The sequence below is a fragment of the Centroberyx affinis genome, unplaced genomic scaffold (assembly GCF_046629955.1).
Source record: "Centroberyx affinis isolate AG114_WGS23_722 - 3 ecotype Tasmania unplaced genomic scaffold, CSIRO-AGI_Caff_v1 ptg002237l_1, whole genome shotgun sequence".
Lineage (NCBI taxonomy): Eukaryota > Metazoa > Chordata > Actinopteri > Beryciformes > Berycidae > Centroberyx > Centroberyx affinis.
In genome coordinates, this window is record NW_027280533.1 from 436,067 (window position 1) to 450,974 (window position 14,908).

The 14,908-nt window shown below is 44.3% G+C and overlaps 1 protein-coding gene across 1 annotated transcript in view; it reads left to right on the top strand.

Moving 5' to 3' along the window:
• usp43a (ubiquitin specific peptidase 43a) overlaps positions 1-14,908 on the top strand; it is an 81,816-nt gene that overhangs the window by 24,154 nt on the left and 42,754 nt on the right. The window lies entirely within an intron of this gene.

The window sequence follows — 14,908 nt, forward strand, 5'->3', positions numbered from 1 at the left end:
TCTCTGAATCAATATTTGCCCGGGAATAAACATTTCCAGCGTGCAGAGTGAGAGACAGAGAGGGAGAGAGAGAGAGAGAGAGAGAGAGAGAGAGAGAGAGAGAGATGGTTCTAGCTTGTGCTGCCAAGCCAGATTTGGCTGTCAGAGTTCTGCCAGGAGCTCTTGTATGAGGCTGCTTATTTTCTGCTCTGTCTTTGTTTTGGCCCGGCCGGCATCTCCATAGTAACAGCCAGAGAGTGGCGGGTTTGGCTGCACTCGGTGCCATCTGAGAGGGAGTGGGTACACGCAGTGCGCCTCAGATAGGCATAGGCCTACGATCACAGAAACCGAGAGAGAGAGAGAGAGAGGGGAGGTTGGCAAGTCGCGCCAAAGCAAAAGGGGCTCGGGCACAAATTCCGTAGTATTTATCGACTTCTAATCGCCTCCACCTGCAGTGGAGTGGCCTATGGTGAAGCTATTTGTTTATGGTCTCCAGCGGTGACTCATCAAAGAGCGATAATCTTGTCAACAGAAAAAAAAACACGTGCCGGCTCAGACACATTTTTTTTTTTTTTTTTGTGTAGCCAGAGTTAATCCAGCGAGCAGAAGCGGAGTCGGTAGAAAGAGGGGGAGTCGAGGACGTAGAGCGCCTGAGAAAGGGGAGGCGTGCTGGCTGCGTTTGGTGAAGGGGGGGGGAGAAGGGGAAGAGGGAGGGGGGGGGGGTTCAAAATGCCTGTGGTTTCCACCGTTATCTCCCAGACTGCCTTGTTACCGTAAGCCGGCGTTGAATAGGCCGAATTAGCGGCGGCCGTCCGGGAGCTGAAAGAATAGGCGTGAGTCAGCCGGTTTACTGCACGGACAGCATTTCACTCATTCCTCCCTTCCTCCGGACCGCGGCTCGCCCCTCCTCTCTCTCTCTCTCTCTCTGTGTCTCTGTCTATGTCTCTCTGTCAATGACATTCCCTCTCTTTCTCTTTCTCTCTCTCCCCTCACTCTCTTTCTGCCCGTCCTCTCTTCCGAGGAATGAAACAAAACGTTGCTTCATTCTGACCATAATCAAGCTTTCATTGTTTTTGGTGCAAGTACCCTGACCTGTGTTGCATTGTTCATAATGCTTCACAGAGATTTGCATTGATTGTGTCAGCTATTACTCTATGTGTAAAACCTCTTGTGGTTAAGAGTAAAGGTTCACCCAGTGTAGAACGAGCCACGAGTGAGGCAGAGGAGTCAAGAATACAGGAACAAAGATACATGAAAAATGCCATGTAAAAACCATCTTGTGAACTGGCTTCTGGGTTTCCAGGAAGGTTTGAAATGAAATCCTGGTCAACAGTGTTGGATGGTAATGTGTTTAAATAATAATATCACTTTTTTACAGTAACGTTGTGTAATGAATTACTTCAATTTCAGTCAGTAAGTATCAATAAGTTGTTATTTTATGATCATCCCCACTCAGTATCAGAATGAATTGGATGTTGCTGAGCAAAACGATGACAAGAACATTGGACATCAACGTTACTTTTCAGTGTAAAATAAGTCAGGATGCAATCATCAATTTTGGATGTGTTATAGGAAAGTAATATCAGAAGTGGACACTGACAGTACGGCCAACTCACCTACACACACTCACATCCATAAAGGATCAAACGTAGGCGAACAGAGACAGCAAGTATGGATTCTGCACAGGGAATAAAAAGAATTACTTTTGAAATGAGTAAGAACTCATGAGTCACATGTTAGTTTTTTGAGTAACAAGCTCAACACTCCTGGTCTCACACATTCTCCTCTACTCCCCGCTGCCACACTGCATGCATCTCTCACTGACCTTTGCTTGCTCTTCTTATCTCTCTGCCTTTTTACTCTGTTTCTTTCTCTCTCTTTCTATCTCGTTTGCCTCTATTCTCTGTATTTTTCTATCTTAGTTCCTCTTCTCTCTGCCTCTCTCCGTCTCTCCTCGTTGACCCTTTTGTCAACCTCTGCCATGTCGCCTCTCTGCACTGTTGATTTGAGAACAGAAAACAAGAGTTTTAGCAAAGTTTGGCTTGTTATTAAAAGCCGCGTAATTAAGGGAACTGAAATTAACAACCCTCCACTCTTCAGACGCTCTCAGGCGCACACACTCCACACACACACACATACACACACTCTCTGTTCCCGGTCTGTGCTGATACGCCTGCCTCCCGTTCGGATGCTCTGGCGGTGGGCTCGGTCTAAAAGACAGGAGTGGATCCGGCTGTCTCCTGAAGCCGCCAGCAGCCATGTCAACATTGGCTCGTCTCATTCGCACGCACAGCGGGAAACGTCATCTCCTCCTGCAGGAGACCAAAAACATCGAGCTGATACCAGCGGCTTACAGTGTGGGCTCCTCCAGCTCCTCTGGAATGTTCCCAAGAAAAAGTTTCCGAGCGCACACAAACACACACACACACACACACACACACACACACAAAGGGACACTGACAGTACAGCAAACTCACCTACACACACTCACATCCATCAAGGACGTATCAAACGTAGGCGAACAGAGACAACGGATATGGATTCTGCACAGTCCCACAACACATTTGCCATATAGACCTAATTAATAACCTCCGCCAAAGAGGTTACGTTTTCGGTGCCGTTTGTTTGTTTGTTTGTTTGTTTGTTAGCAGGATTACGTAAAAACTACTGGCCCGATTTTCATGAAACTTCGTGGAAGGGTGTAGCATGGGCCAAGGAAGAACCCATTGAATTTTGGAGCGGATCCGGATCCGACTCACGAACAAGCAATAATAGCATGAACCTTGGCGGAGGTCTGCGCTCTCCGAGTGTCCGTCTAGTTATAAATGTATTTGAATGTGGTTTCAGCTCTCTGGCTCTGTAGCTGGATTCATTTCTATGGAGAATCCTGTACAGAAAGGCTCCTTGGCTTGCTAGTTAACTTCGGCTACTGAACACAGCTAATGATATATTAGAAGCACAGCTTTTACAACAAAGAGTAGAGTATGTGTCGTCTTACACTAATAGAAAATGAAGCAGCTGTGTATCGCCATACGGCAGCAGCAGGTAGCAACAGCAGGTAACAAAGAACGAATAATTATGGGAGATTGAAGTCGCTGCTTGAATGTGAAGATTTATTAAGTAAAAATTGTCATGTGGCTATTGTCATCATTCAATCCAGTCAAATTTCGCTAGGGCAGAGCATGGCACCGTGCTCACTTGTTTACTGTCGTAGGAACAACAAGGACGTTCCTACAGTTAGCTAGCTAGCAAAATGAAAACCTATTTCCTTGATTAATCCCAGGTGCGGACAGTTACTGGGATTGCCACAACAGCAACGACTCATGAATGATACAGAAGTCTCTGCTTGGTCGTGACTTTGCTTTAAGGTAAAATTTGTTTCCATTTAATCTGGTGCTTGTGGTTTTATTGTGAGTTTGATATGTAGCTACAGAAATACATTTCTCTCTCCCATGTAGCGCATCACAGGCTGTCAGCCAAGTTTGCTAAATCAAACTTAACCATAGCCTGTTGGTAAACGGGTTACATCCCTGTTGTTCAGCAGAGACGCTGTAAAGGCTTCATCGACTTGATCTGGTATAATGAGCACACTTCTGGCAAAACGAGCAGATGGGTGTGAAACGTTAGTGCTGCGTTCATTAAAATAACTCATGTGGTGCTGCAAGAGTTCTCTTTGCTAGAAACGTCTTGATTCACAATTATCCATTTGTATCTTGCTTGTTTAATTTACCCAAAGACTTTGCATATTAACTCGAATTTATTGGGTGAAGTAGCTAGCGTTGCAGCTGAGCTAACGATGTGAACTTGTTCTACCTGGGCAGAAACGCAAACCAGGGGCCTCATGTATAAAAGACTGTGTAGATTTCATACTGAAAGATGGCATACTCACAAAACCATATAATGTGACATGTCCAGTGTTCGCAGTGCTGCCGCTCCAAATATGGCAATGTGCTTTTCCATTTGTGGCATTTTTTTCTACACTATTTTTTTTTTAGTTTAGCAAGGGTTCCCTTTCCTTTCTTACCGTTCAGTCCCGCAGTCAGCGCACAGCTTCGGCGGTTTGTGTGAGCAGGTACTACACACAAATCCTTTGGACATCACACAGTTGTTCCAGGACTTATTCCGAGTGCATCTGCCCACCCGACACTGCGTTTTCTTCCCAGGAGAGATGGATCTGTGCGCCATGGATCTCTGTGCGCCTTGGCAACTGTACAGTCCCTGACGTGCGTTAACATCTCCATGTCACATAAACAAAGACAACTGTCCAGTTTACTGGCGATTTTGGTTTTGGCACTGTGAGTAAGGCCTGATGTCATCTGTGGGAAATTAGTTTCACTAGGTTTTCATTGCGCTCAATGAGTCAGACCTACTTGAAGCGAGCCGGAAGGAGAGAGAGATGTGCAGTCACACAAACCAGTGCCTGTATCTATTTCCTAAGTGGCTTTTGTTCATTCATTTAAAACCCTCATATTTAGGAAAAGTTATGGAAGGAGGGAAAAATAGCATTTTCCTCCAGTGTTGGAGGAACTAACAGTTGAAAATGATAATGCCAGATGGGTTTTGGCCTTTCTAATCTTAAACATTATCCACATATATTTACCAAACTATTATGGTGTATCAGCGGAAATAATTCTTGTTTTTCATAGACTACTTCATAGATATAGCAGTGAATGGAGTGAAAACGTTATTATGAAACATTTGGAGAGTTTCACTACTTTGTAGTTTGGCGTCGCCAACTGACAAACGCAGTCAAATTCATTTTTATACATCCCGACGTGTGCGTGAAAACCGGCGTATGCAACCTTTTTGTACGTGCGCAACGTTTATGCATGAGGCCCCAGAAGTGTCGTTTTTTGGAAGCTTGTGCGAGAATCCTTTTTTTTAAATCTCAGAGCCAATCACTGCTGCCTCCGGCTCGGCGAGGTCTCGTTATCCCGCATTTTACGACGAGACCTCCAGACCTCCAGACCTCCGTCGCTCGAGCCGCAGGTGTGGCTACGCGAGATTACACTTCTGATTGGCCCGGCTGAATTTGGCCCTTGGAAGATCACGACGCTGCGGCGTGGTGAAAACACACGCCGGAGAACCATGGCAGCGTCCCAGAATTCATTCTCACACCCACTCCGCTGTCACGGCTCTGCTTTATCACCTCAGTGAATGTCGTCACTCCGGCTTCCTGGCCACAGAGCCACGGGACATTTAATTACATCCTTTTTATAAGGAGTAGATGCCATTATGATTCTGCCTGAATACACGTCTTGTCTGACTGTCGGGAGTTGAAACGACACGTGCGCTTGTGTTTGTGTGTGTGTGAGAGAGAGAGAGAAAGAGAGAGAGAGAGAGAGAGAGAGAGTGCGTACATGAGTATTAACATGCGTTAGCGTTTGCGCATCCGTGTTTCTGTGCGAATGCTTGTGTGTCAGTGAGTGTTTGTGTGACTGTGTGTGTGTGTGTGTGTGTGTGTGTGCGAGGATGACTCAGAGCTGCTGCTGGCAGCTAAGGTGAATGTGTTAAGCCCCCTGAGCCAGCCAGTTGATTAGAAATGTGGTTTGAGACGATAACTGAATCAGCGTCTTTTCCTTCGTCGGACACCATTTATTTTTTTGGAGATTATTTTTAGTTTCAACAAAAGCCGCATTTTTCTCCCCAACTGCAGCTTAGGTGGCTCGCCACATCGACACTGTCTCACACCGCTACAGCATGTAGGGCTACAGCATGTAGGGCTACAGCATTCACATATGCATACCTATATTCACAGAGGTCAGAGTGCAGGCTTGCTTGCAGCACAGTATCTCTGGAGTAGTTTGAGGCTCAGTGCTTTCAGGTTACTTCAGCAGCCATGTTGGAAATAGGGCTGCACAAGTAATCATAGATAATTGTAAATTGCATTTTTATGTTTCGATATGCAACCTTCGAATAAGAGTAAGACAGTAAGAGTGACGACTTTGTACCTGCTGCACTGGAAAAAAGTGAAATATACTGAATGGTATGGTACAAAAATGCAATCAAACAATTTTTCTTCCTGAGCCAAATAATTGCCCCAAATAGTCGTGATCAAAATAATTGGGATTATCACTTCAGCCATAATCGTGCAGCCCTAGCATGAAAACACCCATCTGTTAGTGCCAAGAATGGAATCAGCAGCCTTACAGTTATTACTCAGCCTCTCTACCTCCAGGCCAACCTGCCACTCGTGGTTTCTCGTACTGATGTTCTGCAGCTATCCCAGCTCGCCCATCCATACGCACACCCAACTCCCACTCTTTCCCATTGTTATAGTGATTTAAGCTTGCTTTGAAACTCCAAGCCCCCGTACACACGCACATGCAAACAGACACACACACACACACACACACACACACACACACACACACACCATCGAACTCCCACTCAGTCCCCAGCACACTGCAGAGGAACGCCTGAATAACGTCTCGCATGAATGCATGCCACATTGCAGCGTACAGGGAATCAGCGGGACTTTGATAACAACATATGTTTTCATGTAGGGCTCGGCGTGTGAAGATCTCTGGAGGGACGCTGTGCCTCTGCCAGCAGACAAAGAGGGCACCGGGCCAAAGAGATTTACAGTGCACTGGAGAAATGTTTCTCTTACTGATCGCAAAGAATCGAGCCCCAAACCGGCACGAGGGTGCTACGGAGCAAAAGCCACAATATTCATGGAATGGGAGAAAAGAAAATACGAATAAGAGAGATTCTCAAAAACAAGAATAACAAGTCACAGACCTGAACATGCAGCACAAGTCATTGTGTCACTCTTGTATTTCTAAGTATATTTTGGCCTAATGGTTAGTGAGACTAACCTTCTAACTAGAAGGTCAGGTGTACTTGAGCAAGACAATGAAACCCTACCTGCTCCCTCATTGTAAATCGGTCTGTGTGAGAGTGTCACAGTCATCAGTGGAGACGTGGCATTCTGTTTCCCCTTACCAAAAAGTCACATGTGAATTCAAAGCACATGTGCTCTTTGGACACGTTGGTTTTCTTATGTGAACAATTTCTTCACTTTGTATTCTCACATCACATGGGACAGTTTTTACTTCAGATGTGAAATTTTTTTCCCCAGTTTTTTCACCCACCATTACATATGACAATATTTGTTTCACATGTGAAAACTTTATTTCACATGCAAAGAGAATTCACACGTGAAAATGTCATTTCGCAAAAAGGCATAGCAAACAAAGCAAAAAGCACATGTGCTTTTAATTCACATGTAGGTTTTCACATTACTTTTTTGCAAGGGATTGCATTCTTGGCATTGTGCTGTAGGAGAGTGTGTTTTTTTTTTCTGACTTCTTAAATACAAATGTGAAATATACTATACATTTTTTATCTTTACCTTGCATAACCTTTTACTTGGCTTCTAAATGATTTCTAATAAACTCGAAGAGCAAATTGCTGATATTTTCGGAGAGCATCGCTTGCCCCATCCGAGTGAAAGTTCCACTACGCTGGTGGCTTTACCACCAAAGCCGCTCTAAAAGACAGGGAAATCCTAGATACTGAGATCTTGCAGCGGTAGGTAAAGGCAGGCAGGCAGGTTGAAGAAGTCAGCAGCACATCAAAGCCGTAAGGTGGGTGGGGAGATCGGTACCGTAGCGCAGGTAGGCAGCTACACAGGATCCCAGGACGACCAGAGAAGCAGCCTGCGCGTGTTTTTAGCTTAGCTGCGAGCATATGGTGAGCCTATAGCGCTGAGTACACACACACACACACACACACTCATTGCTCCTGCAGGAGGTGAGCTCCTAGGGTCCCAGTAGAGGAGACTGACTGGTTGCTGACGCTGCGCCCACCCAAATTCCTGTTAGTTCAGGCTAGTTTTACACTGATGCTTTTGTAAAGCTACCCCGGCGCTGCTTAGTTTAATGTAAGCATGAGTGTTTTGCTAATATCATACACACAGCGTTGTATGCTTTGGATCAGATCGTCTCAAAAGACTAACCAGCAGTCTTCGCGTGTCCTATGGCATTACCGCACTGTGGAGTCAGCACATAGGAGAGGTGATTGCGGCTTACTGAAGCGCTGGCATGATTTGTCTCTAATTTGACAATGCAGTGGTTGTGGCTGTGCGTCCTCGAGGTTCATGGGACTTCTGCGCGTGTGTTTTGTGTCTCTGTGTGTCTGTGCGCACATTTGTGGGCCCGCGTGCGAGCGTGCGCGGAAACGTTCCTCGCTCCACGCTCCTCGATGTTCCTCGCTGATACACAATACCCACGAGTCCTTGTGGGTTCGCTGCTCCCTGTGACGCGATGATGTAAGTTCTGCTGATGGCGGTGATACGGACCCGTTTGACCTCTCATCGCTCATAGCGGGAGTACACAGAAAGGGAAAGGGAGAGCAAAAAGAAAAGTTGGAGGACACAATGTTCTTTTCAGAGTAACCTTTTGCTCTTTTTCCACTCCAGCAATGCTCAAAGCATTGCTCAATACGCTGGGAATTGCTGCGTTGCTAAAGCTGAAAAGTAGTTGAGTTTGGAGCACTAGCTTACGCAGGCCCCAGGCGCCGAAGTTGCTATCAACACTCATCACAAATAATTCAATTCTTATTCTCAAAGGTTTGCGTGCCAAAGTCTCAGTGCCCATTTCTTTGAGTCCTACGGGCTTTTGGAGCGCAGACTTTATTAGATCAATTCTTCTTTTTGCTATAATTGCCCAACACCTGGCTGTTGGGGCAAAATTTGTTTTTGGCTGTAAATGCAAGAGCGAGACAAAAGCTATCCAGCTCTAGCTGCATGGCCGTGCAGAACGAGAGCCACTCATTCCAGCACTCGAATTTAACTCTGTCTGTTCTCTGTTCTCTGTAGTTGTCTGTCTCTATAACCACACTGTAACGTGGCTCATTGCTCTCCTACCTTTTCCTGAAAGGGACTCATTTAGAGAACAAGGTAGCTGTATTAGCTGTAGCATGGTGAGCTCTGAAATCACGGCCTCCATCTAAATCCTAGAAATCAATTACACCGCCTAGGGCATGTAGATGCCAGCGGTAATTTTGTCCCCGAGCAACAGGAGGCAGCTGAATATGGCCTAGATCTGTTAGCATTCAGACTCTTTTTTTGGATTACACCCAATGTGACAATTGAACAGCTTAGTGCCTCTTGGATATTAGTATTCACTTGTTATTGCTGCGGCCGGCCCCCGCATCTATTTTTGGCAGACAATGGCAGAGCTGGAACAACGTTCTGGTGGTATTCATTATTCCCTGGGTCCTAGACAAAGAGGCACAGTACACTCAGTGCTCTCTCTCTCTCTCTCTCTCTCTCCCTCCCTCTCTCTCTCCCTCTCCCTTTCTTAGACACAGACACACACACTCTTTCTCTGTCTCTCTAAATTTCTGATTCTCTCTTTTTTTTCCCGCTATCTCTTACTCTCTTTCCCTCTCGATGTAGGCATCTATTCTTTGTTCTAAGGTCCAGCTAAGTGGTTGTTGACCTACTTATGGTGGAAGGTGCTTTTTCAAGTGTGCAGTGAAAAGCAGTGGTTTATTATGCGTAGAGAATGAAGCAGCAAAGCCAGTCTGGGTCTGCTGCTAGTATTCCTCTCTGCTATACCTCCATTTCTACTCCAGTCAAAGCACATGGCCTTCACAAATGGCTTCTAAAACATTGCAATTCACCTCCAAAACAAACCATACATACTATTACAAGTCAAGATGAATCTAAAGACTGAGAATCAGTGCACAGTGTCTCCCATGACACAACAGACATTCTCAATGACGTACACATTTTGAATTGGACATATCAGACATTACAGTAGCAGGTCATGCATACCTGCAGGGTGCTGCAATTAGCTTAAGGTGAATGGGAGGGCGTTGTCAGACACCACAGTGCACAGTATGCATTTCCTCTCTTAGGTAATCATACACTCTCTGGAGCACAGCCCAGAGAAAGTCCAGGTAAAGTCCTCCCAGTTGTTATTCCTTACTGTGGTGCACTAGCCTTGAAATATGAAATGCAGGCTTGCTGGCAGGTCTCCTCTGGATAAATATGTCATATCTGCAATAAAGTATCCATAAAACAAATGTGGCAGTGTTTGTTTCAGACCAGACAAATGTGTATGAGGGACATCTCCGTGCTGGTGGTTAACCTTTCGCTTCTTTCAGGCCACGCTGTGACTAATGAAAAAGTTCCCTATTCCAACATGTTGATTGGGGGAACGAGGCCAGGGTTGCCATGGTGACGCTTGTAACCTAGTCTGTCTCAGAGGGTCTCGAGATTGTTCTCCATTGTCCTCCAGAGAGAGAGAGTGAGACAGAAAGAGTCTGTCGCAGCACCGCTGGTGATATACAAATGAGAGATGATCTACTCGTGTGAAATGACAAACCAATTCTTCAAAAAGCCCGCTGTTATTGTGTCTCTTTTGTCTGTGGGATGTTTACAGCTCCATGCCGAAACGCTGAAATTAGCACTGTCTTCCTTTCTGAAATAGGACTGTCTGAAAGAAATCATCTTCTCCCCAACCGTGTCCCTTGCTAAAAGCTCTAATGCATCACTATTCCCCAGAATGTCTGTGCCCTACATGTCTGTATTTAAACTTTAATTGTGTTAGCGCAGACAGAAATTGCTTTGGGGAGTTCATGGCTTTAAAGCACATCTTGTTCATTGGGCTCATCATCATCATTAGGCCGAATGGACTCTTGCTGGTAAAGAAGTCAGAAAGAGACAATATTGAGTTGGCAGTGTGGGGGTGCATTATAAAGGGCCTGCTTAACAGTGGATCCACCACAGTGCGGATGACAGGTTATTCCCCGAGGATATTACTGGAGCATTTTCACGCTTGTCGGGCAGCTGTATTTTCATGACTTGCTTGCTTCTCATTTTATATCGTAGTGTCACATTTCCAATTTTGTCCGTGGCACTCATGCTTACCACTGGCCAAACTTCAGATTGCTCTGCTCTAAATTTGGAGAAAAGAGCAGAGAGCCATTGTAAAGGAGATTACTCAAGCCTATTGCGCTAATTAAACTCCTCTTTCTTAACGCATTTTAGATGTTCACCTCAGTGCTACTTTGAAACCTTGAGACTGCCTTCCTCTTTTTCTGCAATTACGAAATGCACAACACACTTAATGACAGGATGTGCTTCATCTAATTGATAACATCTACTCTGCTCTAAGAAAATAATTATGTTCATGGAATATTTCTAGACTTACCAAAAGCTTTTGAGCCTTTTAATTATGGCATTTTAAGATACAAATTCTCTTACTACAGTTTTCATGGACAAGCATACAGATGGAAGACAGTTTGTTGTGGCAAATGAACGGACATAAGATACAACAGTGATAACATGCGGCGTCCCACGGCTCCATTCTTGGGCCTTGTCATTTCTGGTATACAAGGGTGACTTTGCTGCAGCATCCTCATCTGTTTGTCCTATTCTTTTTTTTTTTCTCCTAGCTTATAGTTGAAAAAAATCAATTTCCAACTCAACAAACTGTCCTTGAAGATAAAATATCTAGCTTTATCATTTTAACAGCAAAACAAGAAATATTGTAAAAAAAAAAAAGTACCATTCTTTCCACTGGAGAAAAGATTCATTCACCACATTCAGGACTGATTAGACCGGGCACTCTGTTAACCTGCAACTTCCCACTCTGGACTCACCGTCAGTTCTCTAAAACATATGAAGGATCTTGACTGTGGAACAGTTACACACTAGCACATTGCTAGTGAATGGACATCTCTCAACCTTTTTTAATATAGGCACGCACGCACACACACACACACACACATACACACATACCCTCCCACTCATGACCATACTTTCACTTGACTTATTTCCCTTAGATGTTATTAACTGTATGTATTTTGTTGCTTTAGTACCATTCTCCTCCTTTTTGAGTTTGTTGTCATTTATGTCATTGTTTGTCATCCTGATTTTCATTCTTCATTGTTTTTTGTTGCCTCACTGTGTTTTGTGTTTTTGTATAAAAATTTGTATAAAAGTTAGAGATAAAATGAACAAAAAAGTCAGTTATGTTGTTTCAATTAGTTTCAATTATGATTTTGCGTTCTTTTTTTTGCGTTGATTACACCAAAGATTGATGAAGAAGTCCAAACCAATCACTTTTTTATATATTGATATATGCATTGTACCACTGTTGTAATACAGTATACAGCAGATGAAAGCGGTTTCCTTTACAGATCTGCATGCATCAATCATTGACAAAGCCAAAATCAAACGCAATCCAGCCCAGATTCGGAAGCTCTGCATTTCAGGTATTCAAAAATAACTTTCGGGTAATTCTCTATTTTCATCCTGGCACCCGACTCTCTACACCCCGAGCGGAACTGATGCTCACCAACACAAAAATGGAAATTGAAGTCGACTTCAAATAGCCCCCGCCGCGCAGCGCGTTCCCCAGGTGCCGATTAATCCCTTTTCCAATCTCTATAGCTCACACAGGGCTTCTAAACTGTCCATTACCTTCAGGAGAGGAAACCGAAGTGCTGTGCTGCTAAAGGCTTGCTCCAGGCCATAGCCAGCTCCCTCCATTCTGTTTACACATCCCCCTCTTCCTGTTATTTCCCACCTTAACTCTGTGTCAAGGTGGTTATGCAATATTCTTTAAAACTCATCAGTTAAACGGACGGCCGATGTGCGAGCATGTGGAAATATAGCATCTGAGCGAACAGCAGTTGTAACTAATCTACTGTTTCTAGTCTCCATTGTGTCGACTCTCGGTGTCTTCGCCAGACATAGCAGCACTAATTGGAAATCTTGTCTTCTGCCTTCTCCTGGCAGCGTGCTATTCAAAAGATAAGGCTATTGCTTTTGCATTTTACTGTTATTTAAAGGATAATGAGCTTTTAATATTGTGTTTTACTGGCTTAGTAGAGGCAAACATGAAAATAAAGACGTAGTAGGAAAGGCCAAGTCTGGGAATGGGCCGTGGTGGAGTTTGAATTGACTGACACCCATGCTTAATTTGCTTTGTGCTTCGCTTCATTATTCATTCTGGGGGGAAAAAAAGATATCCTTGGAGAAGTTTTCAAAGCTGCCAAAAAAAACATGTGCATTGTTCAAAGTGATTCAAGCAGTGATTGGATTTTGTTTGGACAATAGAGAGGCTTCACCAAAGTGGGATTGTGATTGTTTCTGAAGACACAATGCTAGACTGGTGCAGAAACTCACATTTATTTATTTTATTTAACCATTATTTAACCAGAAGGACCTCATTTATCCTCTGTGAAGGCAGGGAGGCCAGACCCTGGCCTGCAAATAAAGAACATTTGAACGGTGGACTGTGTTTGCTACTTAATGGGCGGGTCCCAGACGAGCAATTCAGCCCAAGGTCCACTCGGGACATTATGTTGCTCAGTAGGTGGGGGTCTTGGCCTCTACAGCATCTCTGCATACAATGATAAGCCTATTCAGACAAGGTCCTAAGGGCAGTATTAGTCACTAGGAATGTGACTTTCATGTCCAAGTTTCCTTTAATTCCATATGTGGTACTAAGAAACATCCATTGTACATGACTTTGGAGGACAGTCAAAAGGTTAACACATTTGCGAACAGTCTAGAGTTAACGCAATCTCATATTTGCGCTCTTTGATTATGATCAGACTGGGTTTTGCTCAATAATTAAAGTGTTTATCTGAAACCCCAAAGTGTAATGATTCATGCTTGGTGATTCACTCTGCCTCATTGGTATGCTGTATAAGAGGAGAACTCAAAACTAGGTAAAATGCAGTAGCAACTTAAACGTGGGGATGAAAGACATAATAAACCGTAGTTTGAGATTCCGCATTGTGCCTTTTCCATATAATGCAACCATCTGAAACCGTTGCATCATTTTGGACTTTTGGTACTCATTGTCCTGATATTCAAAACAATCACGGAGCTCTGAATCAATGTGTGTGCGTGCATGTGAGAGCAGGAGAAACTGCCTGAAATCAACAGCAAATTCATCATTACCACCCGGTGTTGACGGCTAAGCTCAGAACTCGAGGATCTACAGCTCTATTTCCCCCCAAGTAGCTGTAGTTGTCCATCTTTTATTTATTACCATCGTTCTTTTATTCGCTCCTTTGAAGTCTTTTCCCCTCCTGCTGTGTCACAGTCGGCATGGAGAGGCTAGATCGCTGGTACAAACAGGCATTTAGTTTATTCAGCAGACATCAGCGTGTCACCAAAGACGCTCGACATCCCGGATCTTTCTGTGATTTCAGTCTGGGTTGACTGTGCTGCCGTTTACCATCTCGACTTCCATTCTCCCCCAGATAGATGAACTCCCTCACTGCTTTCATGTTTTACACCGTCTGAACCACCTGCATATACAACCTTTGATTCACTTTAACCTGCGGTGCATCGAGTGGCAAAAAGTTCGAGTGCAAAATGACAGTGGGAGTTGTAGGTATGCGGAGAGTACAAGACATTTAATGATGCTGAGGTGAGATCCCAGGCTGTCTCTCTCTCTCTCTCTCTCTCTCTCTCCCTCCCTCCATGGAGCCCTTTGATCATCTGGGAGTCTATTAAAAGTACAGAAGTGTGTTTTAGTGATGCACCTGTCCTGCAGATCATACCTCTCTTATGGCCCTACCCCTGTCTTCAGCCACCCACCTCACTGCTCCAGACTTGATTATTGATTATCGTCTGTGTGAACTTGAGCCCCAAGTTGTGACTTAGGCTGATATTACAAGTGTATTTTTACATAAGAAAATCTTGCCTAGCGCAGCTTTAACTCCACCCATAGAGTCGGATGGGGTTATGTTTTTTGCCCTGTTCCCGTTTGTTTGTCTGTTTGTATTTTGGTCTGTCAGCAGGATATCTCAAAAAGTTATGAATGGGTTTGCAGAAAACATTGTGGAAAGGTTGGTCATGGGGCAAGAAAAAACTGATTAACTGAACTGATTAATTCACACTGATTGGCCAAAGGGGGGTGTGGCAGTGGGTGTGGCTTCTTATAAAAAA